This window comes from Pinus tabuliformis, chromosome 5_2 (genome assembly GCF_031772625.1).
Source record: "Pinus tabuliformis cultivar Carrire ecotype Pingquan chromosome 5_2, CPIR1, whole genome shotgun sequence".
NCBI lineage: Eukaryota > Viridiplantae > Streptophyta > Pinopsida > Pinales > Pinaceae > Pinus > Pinus tabuliformis.
Genome location: NC_142306.1, coordinates 676,065,689 through 676,085,461, shown reverse-complemented (window position 1 = coordinate 676,085,461; position 19,773 = coordinate 676,065,689). Strand labels below are relative to the sequence as shown.

Below are 19,773 nucleotides of genomic sequence, written 5' to 3'. Positions count from 1 at the left end.
AATGTGTCTAACTCTCATGATGAAAAATCAAATGAAAATCAAGCTAGGCTTGACTTATCATTAGCTAGCATAGAAATATTGAAGAATGAAAACAAGGATCTGAATAAACTCGTGAAGATATGTGATGAGAAAGAACATGAGTACAAGGAGGAAATTGTCAGCCTAAAGACACAACTTGAAGAAGCAAGGAGACTAGAAGAGGTGATGAGTAGTAAATTCAAGGAGAGAGACCTACAATGTAAAATATTAGAAGATGAGGTTGATTCAGCTAGAAGAGAGTTAGATGAAAAGAACAAGTTCTGTAAGCAACTAGGAGAGGAGATAACATCCATGAAGGACTTAGAAGAAAAGAGAAGTAGCTCAAAGGCATCCATAGAGGATAATGAAGCAGCCCTGAAAAGACCACTAGAGGAAGGTACAAGCAGAGTAAATAACAAAGAGGCAAACAATACCAAGCAGCAACAACAAGAGCCAAAGAGTGAGTCACAGAAAATGATTTTTGCAAAAAGGTCATTTCCTCCTAGAGATGAGTTGAACAAATTCAGAAGATCTCAAAGGAGATTCTTTTCGCCTGGAAAATATATCAAGTGTTTTTCTTTCCATGGACTTGGACATGTAGCAGTAGAATGTAAGAGAAATAAAGTCAAGACTAATCAGCATAACGTACAACAAGCAAGAAGATATCCTCAAACAAACAATCAAAGGAGAACATCAGCCACCAGGTACATAAACTCTTTCTATGGTTATTGTTATATGTGTCATGAATTTGGACATAAGGCATTTGAATGCAAAGTGTATATGAAGAAAAACATGAACGCAAAAAGAAACACATCATTTTCTCTATTTCTTGGCCACACAAGATGTTTTGTCTGTAATAATCTTGGCCACAAAGCAAAGGATTGTAAGCTGCCATATATTCTAAAGAGAACTAAACAGAAGATGGAAGCAACTCCAAGCATATCAAAAAATGAAAGAAATGAAAATAAGAGAATACAACCTACTAAAGTGTGGAAGAGAAAGAATAAAGAACAACCAGTGACCTAGCTTGGTCTCAAGGGGAGTTACTCAAGAAAAAAAGGAAGAATATGTCAGTGTTAGATCAGTAGCACCTGAGGGGGAGAGCAACCCCAATATTGACAATAAAGCCTTGAATATGAAGGTGTGAAATACATTTATACTCTGGAAAATATGTTGAATAAAATAATTTAGTGGATGGCATTGCCACTATATTATATCCAACTTACAGACAAAGAAAAGGAACATAAAAGAAGATGTTAGAAGTGTTGGATTAAAACAAGGTCAAGGGACTTTGGAGAGCCTTGAAATAAATACAACATCTAACCACAACCTCAATCGTAATAATGGACCAAGCAACAAATAAATTGATTTTCAATACCTATAAAACTCCTTGTACGCTTGCACTAATTGCTAATGGTTCAAAGAAGATGGAAATTGTAACATCATTAATATTTTGAGGAGAGTTTCTCATGAGATCAATAAAGAACCAGGTTAATGACAGTGTTAGAGAAGAAACATCCCAAGGGGAGAGAGACCATAAAATGTCCTGATATGATAACGGACATGGTGAGATCAAAGTTGTGTATGAGATCATACTGAAATGGGTAACATGAAGCAAACAAAAACATCAACAATTCAATTTATGATGCGGTCAGAGACAAGTTGTGGCTTATGAGAGACAAAATTCAAAAGGAAGATCCTGCCTCCAAGGTTACAGATGATGCTACACTTCTATGTTTCTTGTATGCCCAGGAATCAAATGTGGAAAAGGCTTGTGAGATGTCTGCAAAGTATAGAAAATGGAGACAGACTTGTGTACCCCTTGGATACATCCCAGAAACAATGGTCTGTAATGAGCTTAAAAAAGAAAAAAATAAAAAATGTCTACATGCAAGGATTTGACAAAGTGGGAAGGCCAATAATGGTTCTTCTTCTAGCAAGGAACATTTCTTTCCAGTTGACTATGGAGGTTTTTAAATGTTTTGTTTTCTATGCCTTCGATAAAATGTCTGTTAGCACTACAAGAGGACAAACAAAGTTTTCCATTATAGCAGATTTTGTTGATTGGGCATACAAGAATGTAAACCTTCATGGCACCATTGCAATTGTTCAAACCTTGCAGGACTTCTATCTAGAGCGCTTAGGGAAGGTGTATCTTATTAATCAATCATACATATTATGGGCAGCATGATAGATAGTATCTCCTTTTATCGACAAAGTAACAAAGCAAGAATAGGATGCAAGAGAGTTGTAACAACAATGCATTTACAATCTTGTGAAGATATCAAGAGTCCGTTCGTAGTGAATCTCATCACCCGAATGGCTGAGGAGTGGACAAGAGATTTGTTAGAAGAGTTGCTAGAGGAAAATGTCACAATAGTCTGGTCATAATTCAAAGAACACAATTTAAAATAAAACAGTATTGAAGAATAGTTTCATTCTTCCAAAAGTTCAAAGCATCTCAATCGAGAATACTCCAATTTTAGAGAACGTTACAAAGACGAACCCGTTACATATGTTTCCAGATTAGTAAACTATTACATTGTCTGCGTTGGCAGAATTGACATCTATCATAATGCACGAATTTGACTGGATTAAATATGCAACGTTAAAGTCTGGCAGCAGTTGTAGAAATGTGAAACGTTAATGTCAAAAAGATGATAATGGGTAGTGGATATTCACTTGGCAGGCGACATATTATATTCGACAACTATGATGCGTTATAGATTATTGTTGATGGTGAAGGAAATGTTCATATGGTGTTAGAAAGTTCTGACCAATTTTTATTAGTGTGTTACACAATGGGAAACATATATCCAACATTTACTATGTTATACAACTGACATCGTATTGGACAATGTACTGGAAGCATTTACATGGAGTAGCGTTACTATATGCACAGTGGAAGCAGTTGCATGGTGTAGCGTTACTTTAGATATGGAGAATTTATTGTCATGCATATGTGCTGAAACAATCATTGAGATTACCATCATTCTTTAATTTGGAAATCTTTGATCCTTGTGAGATGTTTATGCCATGATCGCCCTGGTAAGCCCTTCTTTTCCTGCAGATTTTACATAGTTTAGATATCCTTCTAGTCATCTAATCACCATCATCCCTTGGATGGAAACCTGGAAATAACCATGCCCTTTGAGAATGAGAAACTTGAAGTGTATGGAGAGGAATTTTTAAATGAAGTTATGGCCTTGCTACACGGGCTAAAAATCTGCAAAGGTGGCAATTCAATGCATGAATTGAGTTGGAAATACAACATTTTGATGGGCATTATAGAATGCAGAGTTGATATTAGGGTTTTGTTCCCTAGATGCGTTAAGGTAGAAAAGTTGGATAAATTGGGTTGGATCAGTGTGATTGAAGGAGAAACATTACATTGAAAAAGCAGTGTTGAATAACATTACCACAGTCATGGAGTTTTATTTGTCAACGTTGGATATTTCTTGTGAATATTGGCATTGGAAACATCGTTCGTCGAACCGACTCCATCCATCTATCCATCACTAATAAGGGCATTGGGACTTGGGAGCACACATTTATGGTTCAAAATGAGGGAATGAAATTGGGAAGGTTCACACTGGTGCCTTTCTAGCCATTATTGACAATAGAGATTGAATCAAGCAGGAAAAAAAAAGAAAAAAAAACCATGTTGTCAATTGGCGTAGGCTGAATTTCATGATAGGATATGTGAAAAACATCACACAGGGCATAAAGATCACGCTGGTGAATTTTGAAGATGAAGAAGTGTAGCAATGGGAAGCTCTGGGACAACCCAAAGGAATGAATTTTGAAAGGGTGGACGAGGACGTTTCATGGAACGATTTGTTCCCCGAGTGGATCGATGAAGAAGAACAATACAATACCCCTATCTTCCCGACTATGCCCCTTCCCGAGATCAGCAACGAGACCAAGTTCGTGCTTGTGGTTACTACACTGCCCTGTAGGAAGCCCGAGCAGGGTTGGTCGAGAGATGTTTTGCGCTTTCAAATTCATCTCATCTCTGCAAAAGTGGCTGTTAGAGTTTCCAAAGATGGGAAAAAAAAGGCAATGTTGGTCTTCAGTTTGTATAGTCCGATGCCGGATCTATTCAGAAGCGAGGATCTTGTGAAGGATCAGGGAATAGATTTAATGTGGATATATGCATATGATGTGAATAAGTAGCGAATACTTATGCACCAAAAATATACTTAGATGTAGACTTGACATGAATATTGTGAATATATATCAACAATGTTATATGGTGAATTCAACATAGCTGAAGTTCTCAAGCAAGAAGACGTGCCTTCATTCCACGAGAATGACCCAGCAATTATCATCTATCCATGGAAGAAGATACCCCAAGTCTGCTAGATCACCTAGACTCAGGTTTAGCAGGCCAACAATTCAGTTACCTGGATGAGCCTATGGATCTTGCTCGCGTTACTACAATTTCCATTTCCTGCCAACGATTTGTAGTTGAAGGTAGATGCTTTAAAGACCTTTGCATCAGAATTGTAGGTTTTAACCCCGTACATAAATTACCTGCATACAAATTCTAAAACATAGAAAATAAACAATGCGAGAGCATAACACATAAAACCCATATACACAAAGATTTTCCCCTGGATCCCAAAACCGGGACTACCAGCTTGATTTTTCATTATGTTCCTTTCAAAGTTACAATACATATTTATACATGCTGAAGCATCCAATACCATGGACCGAAAACCATCACGTCCAAAACCATGGACCAAAAACCATCACGTCCAAAACCATGTGCAAAAATCATCCACAAAACCATAGGTAGGTCTGCCCAACCTAACATAGGGTCCAAAACAAGTGGGGTTACCTGCACCCCTCAAACCCCCTGTGACTCCCCCAGCTACGCAATCAACGCAACGAAGGAGGGGCTCCGCCCCCCTCCTAACCCCCTAGTTAACTACGTGGGCTAGTCGTGGAAAGAATATAACACAACCCAACATTCTCTCACTTGTTGTTTTCTTTCCACAGAGGGCCACAAGAGAGCTTAGTCATTTATCCAGCCCTGCAATGCTCATTGTTTCTCTACACCAAGAGAACTTCTCAGAGCTCACATATTTTGTCAATGCATCTGCAGTATTATTCAAAGCGTCCACCTTTACCACCAACACCTTTTTGTCTTCTATCATATCCCTCACAAAGTGATACTGAACATCAATGTGCTTTGTCTTTGAATGGTAAGCAGGGTTCTTTGCCAAGAAAATTGCACTTTGGCTGTCACAATCTATCCTTATAGCTCCCTGTACTAACCCCATACTTGAACACAATCTCTGCAACCAAACTGCTTCCTTGCTTGCATGAGTGGCTGCTATGTATTCTACCTCTGTAGTTGATAATGCCACTATAGATTGTTTCTTACTCATCCAACTGACTACACCTCCAAATAAGTTAAACACATACCCACTTGTAGATCTTCTCTGATCTAGATCTCCAGCCCAGTCCGCATCAACAAAGCCACAGATATCCAAAACTCTGTCCAATCCTGGTCTTCCTTGGTAGCACAAACCATAATCACTAGTGCCACACAAATACCTGAAAACCCGCTTCACTGTTGTCCAATGCTCCTTCCCTAGTTTTGACATAAACCTGCTCAATACTCCCACTACATGTGCAATGTCTGGTTTAGTACAGACCATCGCATACATTAGGCTACTGACTGCACTTGCATATGGAACATGGGACATATCCTCTTCCTCTTCTTGTGTCTTGGGACACTATTCAGAAGATAACTTTACACCTATAGGAATAGGAATCTTCACCAGTTTATTATCCTGCATATTAAACCTCTGCAATATTGTCTCGACATACTTCCTTTGGTTTAACCATAGCTTCCTCTTTGCCCGATCCCTTTTAATTTCCATGCCCAAAATATATATTAAAACACCAAGATCTTTCATGTCGAATTTGGAGGACAATTGGGTCTTCAAATCCTGGATAATTTATTTGTCATTTCCAACCAGCAACATATCATCCACATACAAGACTAGATAAATAACACGATCACCAATTAATTTAAAATACACATAGTGATCTACTTTTCTTCTGGTGAAGCCAAGTCCCCGTATAAATGTATCAAATTTCTGATACCACATCCTTGGTGACTGTTTTAACCCATACAAAGACTTCTTTAACTTGCATACCAATTCTTTCTTACCCTTCACTGCAAAGCCTTCAGGTTGCTTCATGTAGATCTCCTCTTCCAGATCCCCATGAAGAAATGTTGTCTTCACATCCATATGTTCTACCTCAAAATCAAAAGTAGCAACAACAAATAAAAGTAATATAATAGAAGCTACCTTGACAACAGGAGAAAAAATATCACCAAAATCAATTCCTGACACCTAGGAATAACCTTTTGCTACCAACCGAGCTTTGTATTTCTCCACCTTTCCTTATGCATTTGTCTTCTTCTTGAACACCCATTTGCTGCCAATGGGTTTCCTTCCAGACGGCAACTCCACCAGATCCCAAGCCTCATTTTTGTGCAAAGATTCCATTTCATCAACCATGGCCTCTTTCTGGAGTTTTCCATCTTCTGAATCTACTGCTTCCTTCACAATTATGGGATCATCATCAGTAATAGATAAAGAAAAATTTGAACAGAAAGTAGATGGACTATACCTTTCTGGCTGCCTTCTTTCTCAAACTGATCTTCTCACACCCAGAGTTTGTGGCTCTTCATCTTCTGATTCCTCCTCCGTTGTAGAGTTTGATTCTTCCTCCTTTAGCTCAAACTCTATCTTCTCAGGTTCCTTTGGTTGGACTACATGTTTAATAACATCTTTCACCTCTCTAAACACCACATCTTAGCTGTACACAACCTTCCTTGTTACTGGGTTCCAAAGCTTATAACCCTTTAAACCATCTTTATACCCAATAAAGATGCACTTTTCAGATTTACTATCCAACTTGGTTTGTTTCTCCTTTGGAACATGTACATATGCATCACATCCAACTACCCTCAGATGTGAAAGAGAGGGTTTTTTACCAGTCCATACCTCTTGTGGAGTCTTATCCTCCAATGCTGATGAAGGTGATCTGTTGACCAAGTAACATGATGTCTCCACTGCCTCTGCCCAGAATTCCTGTCCTAACCCAGCACCACTGAGCATGCTTCTTGCCCTTTCCATCAATGTCTTGTTCATTCTTTCTACAACTCCATTTTGCTGAGGTGTATATGGAGTAGTCTTCTGCCGTGCTATACCACACTTCTTACAGAATTCTTCAAATTCCTTACTACAAAACTCTCCATCATTATCTGTCCTCAGCACCTTTATCTTCTTCTCTGTCTGGTTTTCCACCAGAGCCTTAAATTCTTTAAACCTGTCAAAGACTTCAGATTTCTTCTTAAGGAAATATATCCATGTATTCCTTGAGAAGTCATCTATAAATGATACATAGTACACAGACTTACCCAGTGATGGAACCTTCACAGGTCCAAACACATCACTGTGCACAAGCTCTAATATATGTTTCGCCCTCTTACCACCAGAGGGGAAACTCACACGATTCTGCTTCCCATATACACAATTTTCACAGAAATCAAAATCTAGAGATCTATTACTCATACCTTCTACCATACCTTTACCATGAAGTATTCGTAGGCCCTTCTCTCCAATATGTCCAAGCCTTTGATGCCACAACATGGTCTTCTCTCCAAACACCACTAGATTTTTTGCTCCACTTTCATGAACCACAAAACTGTTGAACCCATCAACAACAGTGCTACCTTGTAGCATGTACAGAGTTCCAATCCGAACTCCCCGCATCAATACTAGTCCTCCCAGAACCATCTTGCAGGTATCCTTCTCGAACACTGTTTTTACACCTGCATCATCTAGCTTGCTTACAAAAATCAGATTTCGGGCTAATGCAGGAATATGCAGAACACCCGGAAGTGTTCTAACCCTTCCACCTTGGAACTTCAACTTTACTTTTCCACGACCAACGATTCTAGCCTTCTTGTCATCCCCCAGGAAGACATCACCACCATCATATTTCTCATACTCACAAAACCACTCTCTATGGGGAGTGAAGTGAAAGGATGCACCCGAGTCAATCAACCATGCCTCATGATCTACATGTGTACTTGAAGAAGCCAAGTACACATCCCCACCTTCATCTAAGGTGGTTTTCTCCTCTGCAAAAGGAGCATCATCAGATCCCTTTCCTTTATCAGGAGCTTTAGATTTACAATCCCTTTTGTAGTTCCCTTCCTTTCCACATTTCTAGCACGCCACCTTTACAGATTTTCCTGGAGATTTAGATCTCCCACTCGATGACTTATTTTTGTTTCTGTTCTGGGACCATCCTCATACAGAGAAAGCATCACCATTCTAGCTCTCCATATTTTTCCGTCTCATCTCCTCCGTTAGCAAGGATGAGACTATTTCATCAAACTGCAAGGCAATTGCATTTCTACCTATTGCAATAACCAGACTATCCCACGAATCTGGTAGAGAACACAACAAACTAATGCACTTATCTTCATCTATAATTTTAATATCAATAGATGATAACTGACTTACCACAATATTAAATGCGTTCATATGCTCTGTCACCGAGTCTCCATATTTCATCCTCAAATTATACATCTTTTTCTGTGGGAACAGTTTATTCACTAGAGACTTAGATTGGTACAAAGTCCCTAACTTGTCCCACAAAACCTTCGTCGTAGCTTCCCTTGATACATTCAACAATATTAAATCTGAGACACACAATCGTATTGTGCTCTTTGCCTTCCGATCCAACTTCTTCCATTCTTCATTGGACACTCCCATTGGTTTAGTACCTGGATCTACCGCGATCCACTGATCTTTATCCACCAACAGATGCTCCATCTTGAGTTTCCACAACTCAAAACTCTGACCATTAAATTTTTTGATCTCTATCTTTGCACTGCTCGTCATCTTCTTTCACCACCAGAATCGATCTCGCAGATCTCCCACTGAACAGGGTCTACCACAGGCCCGAGCGAAACCCCTCAGTAACAAAGGCGTCCCCTTGAAGCCAAAAACAGCTCTGATACCAAATGTAGGTTTTAACCCCATACAGAAATTACCTGCATACAAATTCTAAAACATAGAAAAGAAATAATGTGAGAGCATAATGCATAAAACACATATACATAGAGATTTTCCCCTGGATCCCAAAACTGGGACTACCAGCTTGATTTTTCATTATGTTCCTTTCAATGTTACAATACATATTTATACATGCCGAAGCATCCAATACCATGGACCGAAAACCATCGCGTCCAAAACCATGTGCGAAAATCATGCACAAAACCATAGGTAGGTCTGCCCAACCTAACATAGGGTCCAAAACCAAAATTTTCTGGGGCGCTGCCACGGACCCCATAGAGTGGGGTTACTTGCACCCCTCAAACCCCCTGTGACTCCCCCCGCTACACAATCGACGCAACAAAGGAGGGGCTCCGCCCCCCTCCTAATCCCCCGGTTAACTATGTGGGCTAGTCATGGAAAGAATATAACACAACCCAACAAGCATATGTCTAGAAGTGTCCAGGTTTAATTCTGTGATGGAAAAGGATAAAATGTGCATTTCTGGAGGACCAAGCTCAAGTAAAGATTTATCTTGGACAAATTTAAATATGGAACATAGAATCTATGGCAATCTGGCTTATGAACTTATTGAACCACCTATGGAGAAAAGTTGCATATGTGAGCCTATTTGTGCTTCTAGCACTGACAACCATCCACATGAAAGCATCATTTGGACATTGTGTCCATTGGATGAAGAAAACGACATGCCATATTATTGGTCAAGTAAAGGAGAAAATGATAAAGATGTATCTGAGACATTGACTTACAGGTTGCACAAGAATTTGTCTGTTGTGCATGAAGTTAAATTACGTCCATTCTAAGCTTACTTCCAGAGGGGAAATCCTATATATTCACCAAGTGTAGTTCATTTTTTGTTTGGTTATTCTATCTCATCACCAAGAATCAAAAGTTTTGTATTGGATGGGTCCATATCGTTTGATAGATCGCTTTGTGAAAACTATGTTTGGACATATATCTCTCAAGGGTAGCCAGTGTTACAAGAGGATGAATTACAATCATTCAAGCTTCCAAGGCCAGTATTATGTATTGGGGATATATTACAAGTTGAACTCTTAGGTAGGATTCAAAGACAACAGACAGATGGATTATATTAAATATATGTGGTCAATCCAGGAGGTATATTTTAAAGTATTTGGGAGCATGAATTAGAGGTTTGGAGTTGGAATTATAAAATATGTTATGTTAGATGTTCTTCAACCAATCGAGTGGTATTATGGTATTTAAATTATATTGGTTTCTTGATACACTAATATGGGTTCACCACCCGAGGTTTTGATTTTCACAAAGATGTAAATAATATCCATCAGCGCTCTAGTCCGTCATACAATAATGAATGGATTATTTGATCCTTATGTACAACAGTTCAATAGGATGCTTTATTAATAACGAAAGTACGAGGAGCTCAAATTTTTAGGCAGCCTTGATATTTTCTGAGGTGTGGGAAATGGTGAAGGACGGATACAACTGGCCAATCTAACAATGGTGGTGATGCAACCTCCACTTTATGGCATTGGGTGGCCACCTTATCTTATTTTATATGTGTGTGTGGATTTATGACAGTGCAGTGATAATGAAGGATGCCTAAGGCGTTGATGAAAGAAAGCCATCATGACAACAACAATGTTTTGGTTGATGCAATGTTATTTATCTTGTCCACATGCAGTGTTGGTGGTTGATACAATGCCGGTATATATGCATCAATATATTTATATTGTTGAAGACTTATGGTTGGGAATTTTGAACTTTGTTAACCCTGAAAGAGTATCAACAACTAGACTTTGGACAATACAATGGTGTAGGAAAGCGAATATGCACAACTGTGCTTTGTCTGGATAACTGAAGTTATAGTTCCCTTTGCAAAACAATTTCTCGATATTTTGAGACAGTGTTGATTACTAGTCAATTTGTATCAATTCGAATGTGCTTGGTGCGGATGTGCATGAAGACATTATTATTGAGTGGACAGGGCCTAGAAATCATACCAACCATTGCATGGGAATAAAATGAACTGGTGAACCAGAATCTTTGCATGAACAAAATCAAAGAGATTCCAAATGAACTTTCATTATGTAATTTACTTCAAACATTGTTTTTTTCAAATAATTAGATTGAAGAGTGGCCCAGTGTAGTGTTTTCATCTCTTTCAAATCTTCGATGTCTAAAGCTTGTTAAAATCCAAATAATCTTTCAAAGAGCCTGAATGCAATATAGGGTTCATCAACATTTTCAAGTCAAAAATAGTTATCTATTATGCAATAAGGAGAAATATTGTTCGAATGATGTTGCAATTTTTGTCATGTTGTTGGGAATAATAGAGTATATCACATAAAAAACTATCACTACATACAACTAAACAATTGTGGAGGCCAATAGGGAGGTGTCGAAGGTCGAGGGTAGATGTAAGTTTGATTAAGAGCAGTGTTTATATTTTGTTATGGAGGAACATCTTCCATAAGAAGAAAAGGTCGAGGTGCAGATTATTCACTCATCATGGGTGAATGCACAATCAAGAAAATTATGAATATGTCACTACCTAGAAACATGAATCTGCCACTTCCGCACTCTTGAGCATCTTGGAGGAGATCGTTTGTTGATTATAATCACAAATTCACTTGCATATTAAATAGAACACCACTTTCCATGAAGAAGTGGTATCAAGGCTATCTTGAATACGATCATCAACAGAAATTAAGACAATTCTTTTTTTATATTATGTCATCTCTCAATTTTCACTGTCACGCGGTTGAATTAAGGGTGGCTACTAGAGAATTCCTTTTGCAATATATAGTCAAGCTTTCATCAATCGACACTTTTTAATTGGAGAGTATTATTTGGAATTTATTGTTTATATACACACAATTCCAATGCCTTACAAAGAATTCTCCCAACAATATTCTTGCAATGTGCTCTACAATGTGTTAATCCTATGAATTCTTGCAAAAAAAATTTCAAAGTGTTCTCATAACAATGTTTTGCAACTCTCTTGTATTGTTAATACATTTTGAGCATCTTTGAAGCAACATTTATATATCATGTGGAGAAACATTCATTTTGGAGCAAGTTTCAATCTAGAGGAGCCCTAATTTTCCATTTGTAGTAGCGTTCATTGAGTGTCAATATTACTTGTACAAGACAAAATATTGCAGATTGTAGAGTAATAATGCATTGGTGTCATCCCATGGTCAGTGGAAGGCTACAAGACATATTTAACCACATTTCCATTGATGTCAAAGGGGGAGGTAAACAGAGGTTATGAACACCAAGGAGAAATCATTTTCAAGATAAAAGGGGGAGGATGAATGTGTTTCCATCAAAGCCAAAGGGGGAGACTGTTGGCATTATTGTCATTGATGGCAAAGGAGCAGCACAAGGGAAAAAAAGATAAAGAAGCAACAACAAGTCAAAGAAGGAAAAAGAGTAGCAAAGGCCAAGCAACAATAGGAACAACAAAGGCAAAGGATCAGTAGCAAGGAATTGTAAAGGGGAAACAAGAAGCAACAATGCAAGGAGTAGCAAGACGCAGCAAGGGACAAAGAAGAAACAAATACCTTGATGGCATGTTGAAGGCTCGAGGCTTGGGTAATGTTGAAAGGATTGTTTAATAAAGATTTGTGATGTGAAATTGTTGATTAAGCTGAATTGTTGTGATCCAAAGGTGAGACTCCAAGGCAAAGGCAAAGATTGTTGTGATGCATTAATGATAAATATTGATATTTGATGTTGGCATTAGGTTGATGCATTTAATGATTACATGTGGCTGAAATTAATATTGGATGGATTATTTATTTTTGTGTTCTAATATTCAAGATATGAAGAGTTTGGAAATGAATGAGTGGAAGGAAAAGAGTCAAGCCTATTCACTTCATATTCCTATGTGGGATACAAATAACCAGCAAACTATCTTTATAAAAGATATGATTTTGGAAGGCATTGAAGAGGTTAGAGAATGGAAGAATGAGAGAGAGTTGATTGAACTATTATGAATTAGTTACCTGACACTTATGAAGTTGATGTGAAGTAGATTTGAAGGGAAGAAGATGCAGAAATGAAGATGGAGATATGTAGAATTTATGAGCAAGTGAACCAACACATTGTTATTTTTTATTTGCAACAGGGGATGGTAGTCTCCTTTCAAGTTGAGGCTTGATAAATATCCAGTTTGAGTTGGTTGAGGTAGGAGCCTCTTGTGGGTTGTAGCCTATAGAAAACATATGGGAGTTGGAGCTTCCTTGCATGTTGCGGCTTACAGAAAATTGAGGTAGCAACCTCATATAGGTTGGGGCCTATAGAAAATCAGATGTAATAAGGAGTAGGAGCTTGCCTTTGCATCACAACAATAATAAAATCGTGTTTTTCTCCCTTTATGGGTTTCCACATATATCTGGTGTCAATATGCATTATTATTATGTGCTGATATGATGTTTTAGTTTTCTTATTAATTGCTATTCACGTATTAAAATTGTTGATCATCATTTTCTAAGTTGCTCATGTAATGGTTCATTTAGTGAGATTGAAGAAAATAATTTAATTTCCATGAATATACTAAATTGATACATCCCCCCCTAAGTTTAGTCAAGTTTTCACCAAGTGGTATCAAAGTGTAGGTCATGAGTTCAATACAACCCCAGCTCGTGCTGGGGGGGGAGATTGTTGGACATTGGATAAAACAATGTTCCCGGTGTGTTTCATGACATGGACTAACCGCCTTTCATGGATCCTTATCTCTGGCGATGTGATCGTTGACTAACACCTGTGGGTTTTGGTCTAATGGAAATCGTGATTCCCAATAGTTTCATTGGGGTAGCATAGTACTTGAGGAAATTCATAACTTCATTTTCAATGGTAGCATCACCGCTCCACGACATATCAACAAGTGGCAAGAGTTTCTAGTGGGGAAAAGGTCAGCATAAGGCTTTCGAGGAGCTAAAGAAGAAGATCAATCAAGCACTAGTTCTCGCATTACCAAACTTGAAGTGACCCTTTGAAGTGGAGACAAATGCAAGCGGGTATGCTATGGGAGTTGTCTTGATGCAAGGAGGAAGGCTTGTTTGCTACCATTCTGAAGTATTTCATGGGGCAATTCTTAACTACCCTACCTACGATAAGGAGGTCTACCCCATGGTGCAAGCTGTGAATAAGTGGAAGCACTATCTGGTGGGAAAGGAGACAGTAATCAACATAGATCACTAGTTTTTACAATACTTGTAGGCTCAGAGTAAGCTACAATAGACTAGACATTACAAGTGGATGGGATTTTTACAACAGTTTCATTTGGTGATCAAGTATAAGAAGGGAAACACAAACACGTTGGTCGATATGCTTTCAAGGCCACCCACATCAAATATTACGGCTTTGGGGACTCTTATGCATATGGAGCCATTCACACATTATGCATACAAAAAGGCATATTCAAAAGATGAGGACTTCAAGGAGGTGTATCAACAGATGCAGATTAAGAGTCATGTGCATGATGGTGACAACACCATTAATACCATCTCCAGGATGGGTTACTCTATAGGCTGGATCATCTATGTGTTCCTAAAGGTGAGCGTTTGTATCCGATTAGAGAGGCTCACACCTCCAAGGTTGCAAGGCACTTTAGTGTAGGGAAGATCGTGGCTAACTTGCAGAGGTATGTGTATTGGCCCAAGATGCAAGAGTAGGTAGATAGGTTCATAAGAGGATGCATGATTTGTTGTACCAAAAAGCGTAGCAATAGGAAACAGGGTCTGTATCATCCCTTACCTGTACCTACTCGTCCCTGGGAAAGAATTTCCCTGGACCTTATGGGAGGTTTACCAACAACCAGGAAGGGACATGACTACATGTTCATGGTCGTTGACAGGTTTAGCAATATGTGTGTCTTGATGCCAAACAAAAAGACCATCAGCAGACAAAAAGCAACAAACTTGTTCTTTGGACAAGTCTAGGTGCACTTTGGAATACTAAGGAGCATCATATCAGACAGGGACACAAGATTTCTTAGTGCATTCTGGACTACATTATGGGAGAAGATGGATACAAAGTTAAAGAGATCTACAACATTCCATTCACAGAGAGATGGGAAAACATAAGTGTTCAACGGGACTTTGGTGCAACTTCTGAGGGGATACAACCAGAAGCATCCAAAGAACTAGGATGAAAATATGGTATATATACAACAGTCTTATAACCGAGCAGTCCACGCTTCTACATGAAAATATTCATTTGAGACTTTCTTTGGATATTTTCCACCTTCACCTTTGTATATTTCATATTTGCAGCAAGGAGGAGTGAGGGAAGATCTCACTGGAGATGCTTTGAGGGTTGAAAATTTTATAGAGAAGATCAAGCATATCCATATACAAGTACAGGAAACACTATAGAAGTCAGGAGAAGTATAAGGCCGAGCATGATCAACACAGAACATAGAAATAATTTAATGTGGGAGACAGAGTGTGGCTACAGTTGAACAAGGAGAGGCTGCAGGGGCATGATAAGAAAATCATGGCTCTAAGGTATGGTCCCTTTGAGATACTGGAAAAGGTGGGTGATAATTTCTATCAACTCATTTTACCACCATATATGCGCATTTACTCAGTTGTAAATGTAGATAATTTGAATTTCTATTAGCCTTTCATGCTAGATCAGGAAGAGGAACAAGTCCTACCTTCTGTAGAGGATTTTGCACAATATGCTGAAGCAGAGTTGGCAGAAGATATAATTTTGCAGAAGAGGTCCAAAACTACAAGATAGGGGCAGCAGGACCTTTGGCAAATTGGGTTGAACAGTCAACTTCCAAGCAAAGCTAAATGGTACACCAGAGAGAAGGTGAAGGAAAATTGTCCTCACCTCATTTGTGGGTTTTAACCCCGTATAGAAATTACCTGCATACGAATTCTAAAACACAAAAAATAAACAATGCGAGAGCATAACACATATACACAGAGATTTCCCCTTGGATCAACGGACACTCCCGTTGGTTTAGTACCTGGATCTACCGCGATCCACTGATCTTTATCCACCAACAGATCCTTCATCTTGAGTTTCCACAACTCAAAACTATGACCATTAAATTTCTCGATCTCTATCTTTCCACTCCTCCCCATCTTCTTTCACCACCAGAATCGATCCCTCGGATCTCCCACTGAATAGGGTCTACCACAGGCCTGAGTGAAACCCCTCAGCAATAACGGTGTCCCCTTGAAGCCAAAACAGCTCTGATACCAAATGTGGGTTTTAACTCCGTATAGAAATTACCTGCATACGAATTCTAAAACATAGAAAATAAACAATGCAAGAGCATAACACATAAAACACATATACACAAAGATTTTCCCCTGGATCCCAAAACCGGGACTACCAGCTTGATTTTTCATTATGTTCCTTTCAATGTTACAATACATGTTTATACATGCCAAAGCATCCAATACCATGGACCAAAAAACCATCGCGTCCAAAACCATGGACTGAAAACCATTGCGTCCAAAACCATGTGCGAAAACCATGAACAAAACCATAGGTAGGTCCGCCCAACCTAATATAGGGTCCAAAAACAAAATTTTCCGAGGCGGTGTCCCGGACCCCATAGAGTGGGGTTACCTGCACCCCTCAAACCCCCTGTGACCCCCCTGCTATGCAATCGGTGAAACGAAGGGGGGGCTTCGCCCCCCCTATAACCCCCTCGTTAACTACATGGGCTAGTCGTGGAAAGAATATAACACAACCCAACATTCTCCCACTTGTTGTTTTCTTTCTATAGGGGGCCACAAGAGAGCTTAGTCATTTATCCTACCCTGCAATGCCCATTGTTTCTCTACACCAAGAGAACTTCTCAAAGCTCACAGATTTTGTCAATGCATCTGTAGTATTCTTCAAAGTGTCGAACTTTACCAGCAACACCTTTTTGTCTTCTATCATATCCCTCACAAATTGATACTGAACATCAATGTGCTTTTACTTTGAATGATATGCAGGGTTCTTCGCCAAGAAAATTTCACTTTAGCTATCACAGTCTATCCTTATAGCTCCCTGTACTAACCCCATACTTGAACACAATCTCTGCAACCAAACTGCTTCCTTGCTTGCATGAGTGGCTGCCATGTATTCTGCCTCTATAGTTGATAATGCCACTACAGATTGTTTCTTACTCATCCAACTGAATGCACCTCCAAATAGGTTAAACACATACCCACTTGTAGATCTTCTTTGATCCAGATCTCTAGCCCAGTCCACATCAACAAAGCCATGGATATCCAAAAATCTGTCCAATCCTAGTCTTCCTTGGTAGCACAAACCATAATCACTAGTGCCACGCAAATATCTGAAAACCCGCTTCAGTGTTGTCCAGTGCTCCTTACCTAGTTTTGACATAAACCTGCTCAATACTCCTGTTGCATGTGCAATGTCTGGTCGAGTATAGACCATTGCATACATCAGGCTACCGACTGCACTTGCATATGGAACATGGGACATGTCCTCTTCCTTTTCTTGTGTCTTGGGACACTGTTCAACAGATAACTTCACACCTACAGGAATAGGAACCTTCACCGGTATATTATCCTACATATTAAACCTCTGCAGTATTGTCTCAACATAATTCCTCTAGTTTAACCAGAGCTTCCTCTTTGCCCGATCTCTTTTAATTTCCATGCCCAAAATATAGTTTGCAGCACCAAGATCTTTCATGTCGAATTTGGAGGACAATTGGGTCTTTAAATCCTGGATAATTTCTTTGTCATTTCCAACCAACAACATATCATCCACATACAAGACTAGATAATTAACACGGTCACCAATTAATTTAAAATACACACAGTGATCTGCTTTGCTTCTGGTGAAGCCAAGTCCCTATATAAATGTATCAAATTTCTGATACCACATCCTTAATGACTATTTTAACACATACTGAGACTTCTTTAACTTGCATAGCAGTTCTTTCTTACCCTTCACTGCAAAGCCTTCAAGTTGCTTCATGTAGATCTCCTATTCCAGATCCGTATGAAGAAATGTTGTCTTCACATCCATCTGTTCTACCTCAAAATCAAAAGCAGCAACAACAAATAAAAGTAATCTAATAGAAGCTACCTTGGCAATAGGAGAAAAAATATCACCAAAATCAATTCCTGGCACCTGGGAATAACCTTTTGCTATCAACCAAGCTTTGTATTTCTCCACCTTTCCTTTTGCATTTGTCTTCTTCTTAAACACTCATTTGTTGCCAATGGGTTTCCTTCCAACCGGCAACTCCACCAGATCCCAAGCCTCATTTTTGTGCAAAGATGCCATTTCATCAACCATGGCCTCTTTCAAAAGTTTGGCATCCTCTGAACGTACTGCTTCCTTCACAATTCTGGGATCATCATCAGTAATATACAAAGCAAAATTTGAATAGAAAGCAGATGGACTATACCTTTCTAGCTGCCTTCTTTCTCGAACTGATCTTCTCACACCCTTAGTTTGTGCCTCTTCATCTTCTAATTCCTCTTTTGATGTAGAGTCTGATTCTTCCTCCTTAAGCTCAAACTCTATCTTCTTAGGTTCCTTTGGTTGGACTTCATGTTTAATAACATCTTTCACCTCTCTAAACACCACATCTCGACTGTACACAACCTTCCTTGTTACTGGGTTCCAAAGCTTATAACCCTTTAAACCATCCTTATACCCAATAAAGATGCACTTTTCAGATTTACTATCTAACTTGGTTCTTTTCTCCTTTGGAACATGTACATATGCATCACATCCAAATACCCTCGGATGTGAAAGAGAGGGTTTCTTACCAGTCAATACCTCTTGTGGAGTCTTATCCTCCAACGCTGATGAAGGTGATCTCTTGACCAGGTAACAAGTTGTCTCCACCGCCTCTACCCATAATTCCTATCCTAACCCAACACCACTGAGCATGCTTCTTGCCCTTTCCATCAACATCTTATTCATTCTTTCTGCAACTCCATTTTGTTGAGGTGTGTATGGAGTAGTCTTTTGTCGTGCTATACCATACTTCTTACAGAATTCTTCAAATTCCTTACTGCAAAACTCTCCACCATTATTTGTCCTCAACACCTTCATCTTCTTCTCTGTCTGGTTTTCCATCAGAGCCTTAAATTCTTTAAACCTGTCAAAGACTTCATATTTCTTCTTAAGTAAATATATCCATGTATTCCTTGAGAAGTCATCTATAAATGATACATAGTACACAGACTTACCCAGTGATGGAACCTTCAAAGGTCCAAACACATCACTGTGCCCAAGTTCTAATATCTCTTTCGCCCTCTTACCACCAGAGGGGAAACTCACCCGATTCTGCTTCCCATATACAATATTTTCACAGAAATCAAAATCCAGAGAGCTATTACTCATACCTTCTACCATACCTTTACAATGAAGTATTCGAAGGCCCTTCTCTCCAATATGTCCAAGCCTTTGATGCCATAGCATGGTCTTCTCTTCACAGACCACTAGATTTTCTGCTCCACTTTCAGGAACCACAGAACTGTTGCACCCATCAATAACAGTGCGACCTTGCAGCTTGTACAGAGTTCAAATTCGAACTCCCCACATCAATACCAATGCCCCCCGAACCATCTTGCAGGTATCCTTCTCGAACACTGTTTTTACACCTGCATCATCCAGCTTGTTTACAAAAATTAGATTTCGG

At 39.1% G+C, this 19,773-nt stretch overlaps 2 pseudogenes; both read left to right on the top strand.

The window, feature by feature from the left end:
• The first annotated feature begins 204 nt into the window (after nucleotides 1–204).
• On the top strand, nucleotides 205–2,254 carry LOC149160920 (uncharacterized; annotated as a pseudogene).
• A 2,173-nt stretch (nucleotides 2,255–4,427) lies between these two features.
• Nucleotides 4,428–10,231, top strand: LOC149160919 (F-box protein At4g00755-like; annotated as a pseudogene).
• The last annotated feature ends 9,542 nt before the right edge of the window (nucleotides 10,232–19,773 follow it).